This window comes from Pelecanus crispus, chromosome Z, assembly GCF_030463565.1.
Source record: "Pelecanus crispus isolate bPelCri1 chromosome Z, bPelCri1.pri, whole genome shotgun sequence".
NCBI lineage: Eukaryota > Metazoa > Chordata > Aves > Pelecaniformes > Pelecanidae > Pelecanus > Pelecanus crispus.
Genome location: NC_134676.1, coordinates 44836051 through 44848708, shown reverse-complemented (window position 1 = coordinate 44848708; position 12658 = coordinate 44836051).

The following is a 12658-nucleotide window of genomic DNA, read 5'->3' as shown; positions in this document are numbered from 1 at the left end:
AAAACTGAAGGAAATATGACTGAGGAGTCCACCTAGGAACAACGCCTGGACACTGCGGGCCCTGGAGCTGTGGGAGTAGAATGAGATGGGACTCTGTGTTCCCCTTCTGCTCTCCTTGTGTGGGTGCAAAGCTGGTTTTCTGCCTGAGAAAACCAGGCGTTCTGACTTGCAGAGTCCCTGCACAATCTTGCAAGCCCAAAGCTTGTAACACACTGAATGTTGAACTTGTTCCTAAGTCTAGTCAAAGAACTGAGGCAGAGTAGAGGTTTTTTTGCATCCCTAGACAGCCATTTTAAGGTGATATTTACCAGCAGATGCTGAACCTTAACATTTGCATCTGCATTACAGAATAAGCAACCTCTTCAAAAACTGTAGAAATTCTGAGTTTGAATCTTCGTTGTCATTATCTAAAAAAAATTAGGTGTAGATATGTTACATATAGTTTAAGAAAACTTGTCTACTTGGAGGAAATGAATACTGGGAGGACTTGAAGCCATGGTAAAATTATTGGAAGTACTAACAAGTCAAAGAAAAGAGTCTCATATTTTGATTTGTTTAAACCTTAGCTAATGTGTAAAAGATAGTCACAAATTATTTCCCCATTTCTTTTGTTTTTAAATCCCAAACTTAGCACAGTGCCATTCACATAACCAAACAGTAAAATTTCTGTAGGATGAGTACAAGCTGTGTGTTAAGAGGCAGACAGCTGTTACCAGTGATTTATCATCAGTCTGTAAAGTTGTATTGAGTGAGGTACCACAGAGGATTTGCCTTAGATGATGGATTTGCAATTAATGACCAATGTGCTGGAATAGAAAACATGTCTGCAAACAACCAACATGCAAGCAAACTGGGAGGCACTGCCACCAACTGGGGGGACAGGATAAGAATAAAAAACAAACTGGAGAAATTGAAGAAATTACTTCCAAAAAAAGAGAGGATGGAGTATAGAAGGGTGCAAGGCAACTTCACAAATACATGAGGGAGATGGAACAGCTAGGTAGTATAGCAGAAATGGTATAGGAGTTACAATGGATGGGAAAGCCAAACATAAGTCAGTAGTGTTGTGCTATTGTGAATGAGGCAGACACCATAGAAAGGAGTTTTAGTAGACTTATGGCAAAATGTGTGAAAAAATCCTTCTACTGTGCACAGCCTTAGTCAGGGTACTGTGTCTCATTAGCACATGGCACTTCCAGAAAGCTGTGGACTAATTAGAGTGAGGCAAGAAGAGAACAACAAAAATGTTCAGAGCCTTAAAAAAAAAAAAAAAAAAGGTGATATGCAAGAACTTGGAAGAAATTGAGATTTTTAGCTTCAAAAGAGATAGGGTGAATGCAGGGTCATGACAAGTCATAAGAAGATACTAAAAGCTCCTACAAAGCAGAAGCAAATTGTTTTTCTCTGTCTGAGGACTGTAATACCATGGAATCAACTGTTTGAAAAGGTTGTGTTGTCTCTGCCCAGTGGTGTTTTTTAAGAATAGAGCAGATAAACACCTCTCAAGAATGAGAAAAGAGTGCTGATCCTGTTTTGGGGTCAAGTGCATGGACAAGATGACCTCTTGAGAGCTTCTTCATGTCTATTTTCTAATATTCATGGACAGTTTGGAGTGTGTAGCTATGATCTCATGGAAACAGACAGGAGCTACGTGCTTATCTTTGCACTTGGGACTGCGTGTACAGTTCTTTTGGATTCCTTTCACATCCCAGTCTCTTTGTTTTGGTGATTTGAATTACCATAGGGCAAGGAAAAAAATTATTTTTGTACCCTCACTAGAATTGGTCAGATTGGAATAGGAGGAAAAAATACAGTGTAGGTCATAGAAAACCTTCACTCTTCTGTGAAAGAGAATGTTTTAAAGTTACCAGCATGTGAATCTGGAGCATTATAGCGGGAGTATAGATTAAGCTTCTAAGTGTTCTTTTTATAATTGCTAGACTAAAAATCATTGATCCTAGAAAATAAAGGACTAACAGGCAAGAGGAAAAACTTTACTGTTAGGACTTCTGTAAAGAAGGAGTGTTGTGATATAGTGCTTTATGATAATTCTGTGTAAACTGATACAAAAGCAAAGCATTTATACGGATGTAGATTTACCAAGGCAAGCTAAGAAGACTAGCAAGGGGGTGTGCACTGAATGTAACCCTCTGTCCCATGATTCACTGAGGTGTGGTTCACTGTTTTATTAAGAACTAGTAGGTAGACATGTACCATACCACTTCAGTGACTCCTCTCCCTCACCTGCCATTTTTCTTCCTTCCTCTCAGTAAGCTCTTTTCATGTCTATCCCACAGTCACCCTAGTATTCCCTTTAGCCACATCAGCTTTCCAAGCCTTGCTGAAGGTAGTGAGGAGTGAAGGAGGGTGAAGAAATGTTCCAATGCTGCTTCTTTCCAGAGCCTGCCACATCTATGGTTTGTTTGTCTTCAAGTCAGAGGATTGCTTGGAGCAGGGTGTCATGAGTGACCATAGCACAGGCGTGAATCAGCTCCTTTGTGTTTCTGCTACCCTCTGTAAGGTAGTAAGGCTGCCAAAAGGGAAAGGACAGCACTGAAATTGCAGAGCCACATAGTGCAGCTCCATTTTCCCTGCACTGTGCATCCTGTCCCATCCTTTTCCCTTGGAAAAGACTGGTACCTTTTCAGGGTCCTTCTCCCTCTCAAACAAACATATTGGAAGTGAATGAGCTATTGATGAAGCTAGGGCTCATGTCACATAAGGACAACTCCAGGATGACTGCTGTAGTGGACTAAGGTATGACAACGTAGGCTTTCATTTGCATTACAACTCACCATTTACTTGTGGCTTTGAAACCTCTGCTTTCTGGAGGATTCAGCCCAGACCACCTTATGTTACTTAAACAATGCCTTGTCTTTGCCGTATTTTTGTTAAAACTGTGTAACTTAATTAAAGTGAATTATTTTTTTGGATGATCAACTCAGGTGGGCTCAGTGAGGCCAGTGCAGTGCTATGTAAAAGATGTTTGTTCAATGTGATTGATGGTTGAAGGCAAGATGTGAGCGATATCCTTAGTGAGACTTTACAGACACCATTGCTTTCATTTCTGTGAGAAGATCTTTAGACAGTCTAGTCTATCTGGGAAAACCACAAGTAAATCAATGGTATTTATGTTTTCTGGCTTGTAAATATAAGAACATCTCTCCATGTACCATCATAGTTTCCTAATGAAGGATGAGTATTGGGCCCCCATCCATTATGTCACTGTTGCTATTAACATTGTTCTTGCTAACACTAGGTTGAAAATGTTTATAGTCATTTAGGATACATACATGCTTTCACTAGCATGAGTCGATGTCAGTGTTCATTATGTTTCATAGCTCATTGTTCTTGTCAATAGTTTCTGAATCAATGATTCTACTACAGGCAAAATCATGTGTTTTGCACTGGACCCACTGCACCAAAACCATGAAGTTGTCAGTAAGGAATCCTAGTGCTCCACTGATTTAGATTTGCTTGCTGCCTGTCTCCTTTAGGCTTTGGTGAGGTCCTCATCCCACAGGGGATGCCCAAGCTGCATCCCAAACCACAGGAAGAAATCTCCCATGTGTGAGCAGAGAGGAGTTATCAAGGTCCACAGACTGTGCTGAGCTATACAACTCTTCAGGCTAAATGCAACTGCTCTCATGCAGATGCAAATCCCTATCATCTGAAACCGTACTTCTCAGTAAATTTAATCAGGAAGTCCTGTAGACTCTAGCTTTCTCATCTGGCTCCCGCTGGTTCGCCATCTGCAGCTAAACCTCCTCAGCAGCTTCTACATGGCTTCTTGTTTGCCTCTTTTCCAGAGTTTTTCTACTTTTCCTGTGAGGGCACTAACCCAATTCAACCACAAGATTAGGGCACTAGGATGCATGTCTTGATAGTTAAGGCAAGCCCAAAATGTAGCTCCAGGGTCCCTGGTAGATATTCTCAGCCCACAGACTGTTGTGCAAAGCCCAAGCTGGTGGAAAGGAGCAATTGCTCAGACCTCTGCTGGTCTATCAGTGCTGCAAAGGTACTCTTGAATCACAGGGTGAATGTATGTCAAGACTACAAAGGGAGAGTGTGATATTCAGAAAGTGGGTCATTAGCTTGCTCTCCACAGTGGTATGGAGCAGAGCTCCCCTCCAAATCCATAGTGGCTCTGCCTTTACTTGCATGAGAAATGAACTGACCATCCCCCGCACCAAGGACATTCCTAAAACACCTAGAACTCTTAGAAAGATCCCTTTTTTCCAGATTTCCTTTCCCTGATTCATCAACCATCCCTCAGTCCCCTCTGGGGACGCACTTTTCACATGGTTTTCTCACTCTGGTCTGTGTTTTAGAAAGAGATTGTATTTCCTGTGAGCCCTCATGCCATCCATCCACTACAGCCTGTATATACAGGCAAGGTAATTGCTAACAGAAGGCCACATCTGTGACGGGTACTGCATTCACAAAGGTGGAGCCTTGATTTCCATTCTCTTTCTTAATTGTCAGTGCTTGGTAACTACAGAAATTAATGCTACCATCCAAAGGGTGCTCTTGGGACTGCTCTGTGCAGACTCTGACTATCTTACATCCCAAAGACCTTTCGTTACTTAGCCTTGGAGTGGTTGTCTCCCAGCATTGATTTTTTTGTGTGCCCCCACTAAATGCAATTGCAGCTAGATTACAGGCTTTTAATGAATGCATAATGGGATTTTGTTCTTTCGTTCCTGTGTGTTCATATATGTGTGTGGAATCAACAGAGAAAGATGGAATGGGAGAGAGCAAGGGTGAATCTTGTGTTAGTATTGTGTTAGTAACAAATATAATGTAAAAATCACCGCTGCTGCTTTCAGGAACTAAGTGCTTGGATGAGGAGGCACACACAGTGCTCTACCCTCCTTGTAGCTCTGCCAGAACTCACATTTATGTTCTGTTTGGCTCAGACCTTCTGCCCAGCAACATGGCAGGGACAAAAAGCAGCAGTGGTACAGACAGTTATACCCCCAAAAGCTCAGGAGTTCCAGTTTTACTTTAGTCTTTTTCCAGGTCAGAAAATGGCTATAGACTAGATGTGCTCTTCTGGGTAGAAAGATCATAATCCCAGCCATGTGTTAACCCACTGTATGGCGCAGGTGTCTGCAGGCTGTCCTCAGCACTTAAACAAAGATGCAAGTAGCTGAAGTTTGATATCTGCTACTTATACATAAAAGAAAAAGCAAACACTTTTGCATTCAGTCTGTCGGCTCTTAGAACAAAGCAAGACAAATGGTCTTCAACACATCTTCCAGGCCAGATGGGACCCTTACTGCCCGTTCCACCTGAAGCAGTGGGGAAGCCCTCAGCAGTGGTCCTGGGGAAAGACCCAGGTGCTTGTGAACGCAGACTCTGTCTCTTGCTCTTGCCTGTTGAGCACTGGGCTGGAAGCATCTGCACTAGAAAGGAGAGCACTACAGCCTCAACTTTGACACCTACACTTCATCCCATAAAAGCCTATTATTTAGGATTTATGTGAGTGAAGTGAAACTCATCCTGTGTGGAACATTAGCCAAATCCTCATTGCTTTTTGTCTAAGTTTTACATAAATCCAGATGTTCTGAGAAGGACAGGCTCAATCTGTTGTACAACACATTGTGAGTGTCCCCTTTATTCCTTTGAAACATCAGAGGTAAGACTGGGTTTTAGACTACCATGGTACGGATCTGTACAGAAATAAGGGCATGCAAGAAACCCTACTTTCCTCTCTTTTTTTTGCTGTTGGCTCATCCAAGCCACCTGCTTTGCATTGTCAGAGTCCCCCAACTCCTCCTGGGAGGTCTGGCTCCTTGTGAAGCTCTACAGAGGCTGCAGTTCAACCACTGGACTGTCTTGAAACCAGATTGCTATGTGGCTTAGACTGCAGGATATTCCAGTGAAGAAGGAATCTGTTTTTGACTTTTCAGTAAGCACATAGATTACATTCATTAAAGCATTATGAGGCAACTTAGATGAAATGCCTCAGAGGTCAATGCAGACTCCTCTCTCTCTCTGTTGTGTTGTGACTAAAAGTGGATTACACCATCTCCTACTGAGACAAAAGGGACAGAAATAATGGTGGGATAATCAGAACAATTTGGCTTTAGCAGAGTCAGAGCCTTAGTCAGACGTGAGAGATTACAAGGCAAGAAAATGCCTCTATTGGAGTTCAGTCTTCCATTGGTATCTGCCAAAATAATGTCACTGACTGCCTGTCCTTCCAACCATGCTCCCTGCTTCAGATGCCATGCTGCTGACCATGGAGGTAACCCATAGAATCATAGAATCATAGAATCGTTTAGGTTGGAAAAGACCTTTAAGATCATCTAGTCCAACCATTAACCTATACTACCAAGACCACACTAAAACAATCAAGGGTAGACTAGACTAAACCAAGTCCCAAAGTGCCACATCTACCCGTTTTTTGAGCACTTCCAGGGATGGTGACTCCACCACCTCTCTGGGCAGCCTGTTCCAATGCTTGACTACCCTTTCCATGAAGAAATTTTTCCTAATTTCCAACCTAAACCTCCCCTGGCACAGCTTGAGCCCATTTCCTCCTGTCCTATCGCTAACTACATGGGAGAAGAGACCAACACCCACCTCACTACAACCTCCTTTCAGGTAGTTGTAGAGAGCAATAAGGTCTCCCCTCAGCCTCCTCTTCTCTAGGCTGAACAATCCCAGTTCCCTCAGCCACCTCTCATAAGACATGCTCTCTAGATGCTTCACCAGCTTCGTTACCCTTCTCTGGACATGCTCCAGCACCTCAGTGTCTTTCTTGTAGTGAGGGGCCCAAAAGTGGACACAGTATTCCAGGTGCGGCCTCACCAGTGCTGAGTACAGGGGAACAATCACCTCCCTGCTCCTGCTGGCCACACTGTTCCTGATACAAGCCAGGATGCTGTTGGCCTTCTTGGCCACTTGGGCACACTGCTGGCTCATGTTCAGCTGGCTGTCTACCAACACCCCCAGGTCCTTTTCAGCCATGTAGCCTTCCAGCCACTCTTCCTCAAGCCTGTAGCGTTGCATGGGGTTGTTGTGACCGAAGTGTGGTACACCATACCTTCCAGGCAGCCCCGTAAAGTGTCTGCACAGCTGGGACTTGCAAAGATTGACTTGAAGCCTGCTATCAGTCCAGATAGCCCAGGATGATAGGAGACCAAAGATATGGTTTTTTATCCTCATCCTTGAAAATTTGAAATTCAGAATTGGATCCAGATTGTAAAGCATGAGCCTTGTTGCCTGTTTTCTGCATGCCCTACCAAGGTGAAACAGGGATGCAGTTGTACAGAAGTAAATATAAGCCTAAGGAACCATTTTAGCTTTTGTTATCATTGCCTGTCACAAGTCTGTTCTTCCTAAGGGTTTTGGGGATTTTTCCTCATTCCTTCTCATCTCTTCAGTCCATCAAAAGCATTCTCCTCCACTATACTAAAGCATTAATGCTGAAAACATCATCACACATATAGAGTTTTTTGTGTGCTTCACATGTAAAAATTTCATAAAAACATTTAGGAAGAAAAACTTATCATGCCTCAAATGCAGACCACAGACTGAAGTATATCCATGTGCTTTGGAAAGGTCCTAAACCTTGAAGAAGGATCCTAGAAACCTCTGTAATCAAACCAAGACCTGTGGGTTATATTCTCAGAATACATAGCAAAGAATACAATTTAGATTTGAAGCCTATAGTTTCAGTCTCTCTCTCTCTCTCTCTGAGATATATCACAGTCAGCAATAGTTACACATTTATTCATAGGCTGAATACAGTTCTTTGAATCATCCCTGTATATGAATTACCTTTGGCAGATCACTGTCTCTCAAAAGGCGGCCATTAGTGAGTTCTTCCATGGTTACTGAGGGTTTGTCCTGGTAGGTTCTAACACAGTTCAGCACAATCTAGCTGTTTTGCATATCTGTATCCCAAACTTTTTCATAAGTCTCCATGTAAGGAGTAGAGTCGTATGGGGGTAATTGCAACATAATTTTCCCTGACCTGGATTTCCTTATTGTCTATTAAAAAAAAAAACTACTGCTCTTGGCTGCTTCCCCTTGAGTCTGTCCTCACCATCACCCTACTCCAAAAGCATCACCATGACTATTGGGACTGCTGTCCCCCAGGGGACAAGTGCTGCCCTCTTGGTCACAGCTGACAGCTCCAGAGTCTGCTTCTAAGCCCATTGCTCACGGACTGGACACTCTCAGCTGGGCTCAGGCATCCAAAAAGATGCAGCACAGTTTCATCACACAGGTTTCTTTATCCAGGGTGCCAACACAGTTTCGGGCATGTACCAGTAATAGAGTATTCCACTCCGCCAAAAGCCTGAAGACAGCCAGTCCAAACTGCACTCTCCCTTAAAATGTAGTTAACTGGTTCCTCAGACATAATATTACACATTCTCCTATTACTTATAATCTCACGTTAGGCATTTTTCATTAACTTTTTAACTGATTAGTTACTTTATCCCTATCCTAAGCTCACATTAAAATGTCAGCTATTATCAGCATTAGGTGTCCAGTTCTTGCTGACACCTTAGTCTATGCACCCTCCTGCAGTACCACAAGTCTTGCGTAGCCCTGGTTAATCCTTTGATAGATTAGAGACATCCTGTTCATTAGTCTATTCTCAGTTAAACTCCCATGTTACTCATTACTGCAATTGCCCAGGTACAATAATTAAATTTCATATTTTTCAGGCTTTTGTAGCACTGCTTTAACTTACAGTTGCAATGAAATTTGTGGAGCAAGGGACAAAAGACAGAGAGAAAATGAGCTGTTTTCTCTGTAAATGATATTGTTAGCTGCCCTCCTGGTAGCTGGAAGGAGTAGAGGTAAGTGCTCCAATGGTTTTTAAAGCTTTTAGTGTCCTGGGCAGAACTTCATCTACCTTTAACAGTGTCACATGGCTTACTAGAAAGTTTTGCTTTTTGTGATCCATAAAGCAAAACAGCTTATGTGTTTGAAAGTTCAACTGCAATACCTCTGGTTTAACCACATTAATATCTGTATAATATAATAACAATGGGGAAAAGTTACCAACTATGTAAGAATAACAGACGATAGTCTGTTTCTGAGCAATTTCAGATGCTGTTTGTGAATTGTTATGAAAGCCATGAGGACATGACAATGACAGCTTAAATGCTGAACTCTTTATACCCTTTTCTGTCCCTTCAATGTTAAATAAAAATTAAACTATACAAACAAATCCTGGAAATCAGCAACATAAAAGCTGATACTTCTCATTTCTTGGACTGACTTCTCAAGTTAGTCCATCAGCCCCAGGCAGCAGATAATATGTTCTGCCTGAGTGCATGTGAGTGAGCAAATATTTTGGTTTTAAAATCTTTTTATTTTCAGTCACGTGACTTTTAGAAAAAAAAAATTCTGTTTCCCGCAAACTGTCTTCGACCAGCTCTGTTGAAGAAGAACACAATGCAAGCAGTCATACCATGTCTTGTCTGCAAGCAGAACCCAGGGAAGTGATTACTCTTAAGCAAGTCTATGATTGAGAGATCTCTCCAGCCTAGATGATATAATTACGTAAGTTTAATTTTACCTCACTTGGTTGTGTGAAGTCCTTAAATGATAATAGCATATGAGAAGTCCTCTCATTATATTCTGTACAGAGACTGGCATTTCTGACCATGAAAGAATATTTGAGGATAAATCACTGCAAAAAATCCCATTACTCTTTGGAACAGTATGAACAAGAGGCTGATAACTGTGCTCTAATGCCATCAGTATAGATTTCTCACAGTTACATTATCATCAAGGGAGTAATTTTGAGACTATTTTCCTGATCAAAAGGAAAATTTTCAATTGCAAAAATATTATAGCTCGTTAAAAAAGGATGTGAATGTCACTTTAACATAACCAAACTTAGTTCATTTTGAAGCCACAGTTGTCATTTGGTGTACAATCCTCTCAAAATGGTAATAATATATGACAAGAATTAGCAAAAACATTTTGAAAGCCCTTTATCTATGTCTTTTATCTCTCAATCCTGCAAGTGAACCATTACAAGCACGTGCCATACTTATATATATGCAAATAAGGAAGGTACCAATAGATGGCACTTGATAAAAGTTGGCATCGTTTTTGGGTTTTGTAAGACCAATGCATATAGCAGCTGTGCACAGCAAACAGCATCCTCCAGCTGCTTTTTGTGTTAACATTTAACAGTATACTCCAATTTTTGGCTCCAGTCCTGCAAATTGCTGCATATACATGTAGAGTATGTGTGTGTGTGTTCATTTGTGCTTACTTTTGCACAAGTCCATCAAACCCAAACTAGAAGATGTCTGTCTGGTGCTATCAAATTTAGAAAGTGAATGTGGTTGCACAGTTCTTACCTAAAACAAAAAAATAGCATAAATTTAAACCAAAAGACCTTTGCCACTAATAGTATTTCTTTGGACAGGACTATGGCTTTTTATTCAGAGGATCAAAATAATTTTTCAAATACAATGAACCAGTGGATATTTTGCATGGGGCCTAGTGTACATAGTTATGACATATCAAGAAGACTCAAAAGAGAGGAAGAGTGCCTCAAGAACTTGCTGTATACATACAGAAAATGAGACAATCTTAATAATTGTCTTAAACAGCCACTTCATTTTGGAATAGACCTCCATTTGCTAAGGTAGAAAACTTGAACATAGACGAGTTCTCTCTTATCACAAATCTTAAGGATTTTCTTGTGTTTTAAGTATCCACTGCCCCCATGCTAACTAGGTTTATACTTCAATATGCTAGTACTTTAACTGTTGTTACTATCTCACTTGGTTTTCCAGTTTTTCCTCTCATATACTCAGCCCTTATTCTCCACAGAGCATGGTTTAGGGTACATACTCCAAGCAATGCAGTTACAGAAGATTTCCAGAAAAAACCCAAACCTCTTAAATGGACATTTTATCCCTTCCCAGACTGCCTGGCACACCTACCTAATCAGAGCACCCTCCTTTTCTGAGTGGAGGCATAAGAGTCTCACTGATTGGAACTAGACATATCAATATGTCTGTAGCTATACCATTCCTGTCTATGATACACTATAACTATACGTTTATATACTACAAATATTTCTGTTTGTCCAATATGCATTTATTCTATATGTTTATATTTATTTCTATTTTATGTTTATCCTAAAGATGTTTATATTCACACACAAGATTTTTCTTTCTTCTCATCCAGTTAGATCTGCTCACTTTGTAAACACTTAGTATTGCTCCCACCTTTGACCACTGGTAGTAAGGTTTACTGGAACTGGCAGAACTATTTGTTTTAATATTTGATACAAGTAAAGAAGAAACAGGGACATTTCTTCTGGATTATTAGAAGAACAAGCTTCACCCTCAGTTCACAGTTTTGTAGCTATTTTTAACAGACTCTTTCCCTTCATTTTGCTGCCTTTAATTCTAGTTCCCTCCCTGCTTCATGACTGGTAAACTGATGCCTGTGATTCTGTCATAGCTCCCATCCTATTGCATGCTTATCTTTCAGGAAGAGCAGATGTTCCCATATGTGCCCTATCTTTATCCTCTGATGCTTTTGCTTTGCAAACAGAAGATTGTATTTCCATTGTCCTCTGTGTCTGGAGGAAAAGATACTAAACTAAGGAGTTTTTCTGTATTGCTAATTGTTGGGGTTTGTAGGTGGCAACCAGGTGATCCCTTTCCTACCTTGTCCCCATTCCTACTATTCCCAGGTATTTTCCCTTGGCATTTGTTCTTTATTTCCTCTCCCTTCCTCTAATCTTCATTCCCCCTGTTTTTTTCCTTTCAGCTTCTCAGTCTGACAAAGTAACAAGAGTTTGCAAATGTGCACAAAAGGTATGATCCCACGTAGCTGGTTTCTCCCCCAGCTTTTTGGCACTGCCTCCTACCAATGCATGCTGCTGCAGGAAAGGCCTGGGCAGGACCTTGAGGATAAGCCACAGGCACTACATGGGATTAACTCCTGCCTGATCTCCACACAGGCAGATCTGTGGCTGGGGGAGTATGGGAGGGCCTGCCGCAGTATTTTGGAGGTTGACACAAGCACGACTCCTTTGGGATGCACCCACAGTCAGGATGTGACTCTGCTCACTACAGGCAGCGTTTTGTGGTCCAGTGCTCCCTGTATCCAAAAACAGTCCCTGTCCCTCCTTGTACTTCCCAAAACCATTCCCAGCACTGCTCTGCTTCAATGCCTTGTCAGCCAAAATCGAGTTTTCTCCTAAGCAAGCTCAGATTAAACCCTTACTTCCACATCCCAGGTATCTCTTCTCCTTCAGCACGTGGAGGTTTAACACTGAAAGGTCTGCTGATACAGACTATATCAATGATAACACATTTCTTCACCTGTTAGTAGAGACAGAGTTGGGACGCTTATTCATGTGAGTAAAGTTGATCGTAATTGTAAGTAATGGGATGTTTTGAGCTTTTGGCTCAGCTACTTGAATGCACTGGTCAGCTGGTGGTGGCAAGGAGTGCAGCACAACAGGAATGCATCTGCAGAGCAATCCATGGGATGCAGAGGACCTGAAGTCCACACTACATACATTACAGGGGCTTTATTTCATATCAGCTGTAGTCTGGAGCTGTGGGTTGAACACCCATTAGTGGCTGAAACTGACCTTCTTCTTGCTTTGTTTGCTTGATGAGAGTGTCCTGTCATGAGAACCAAACTG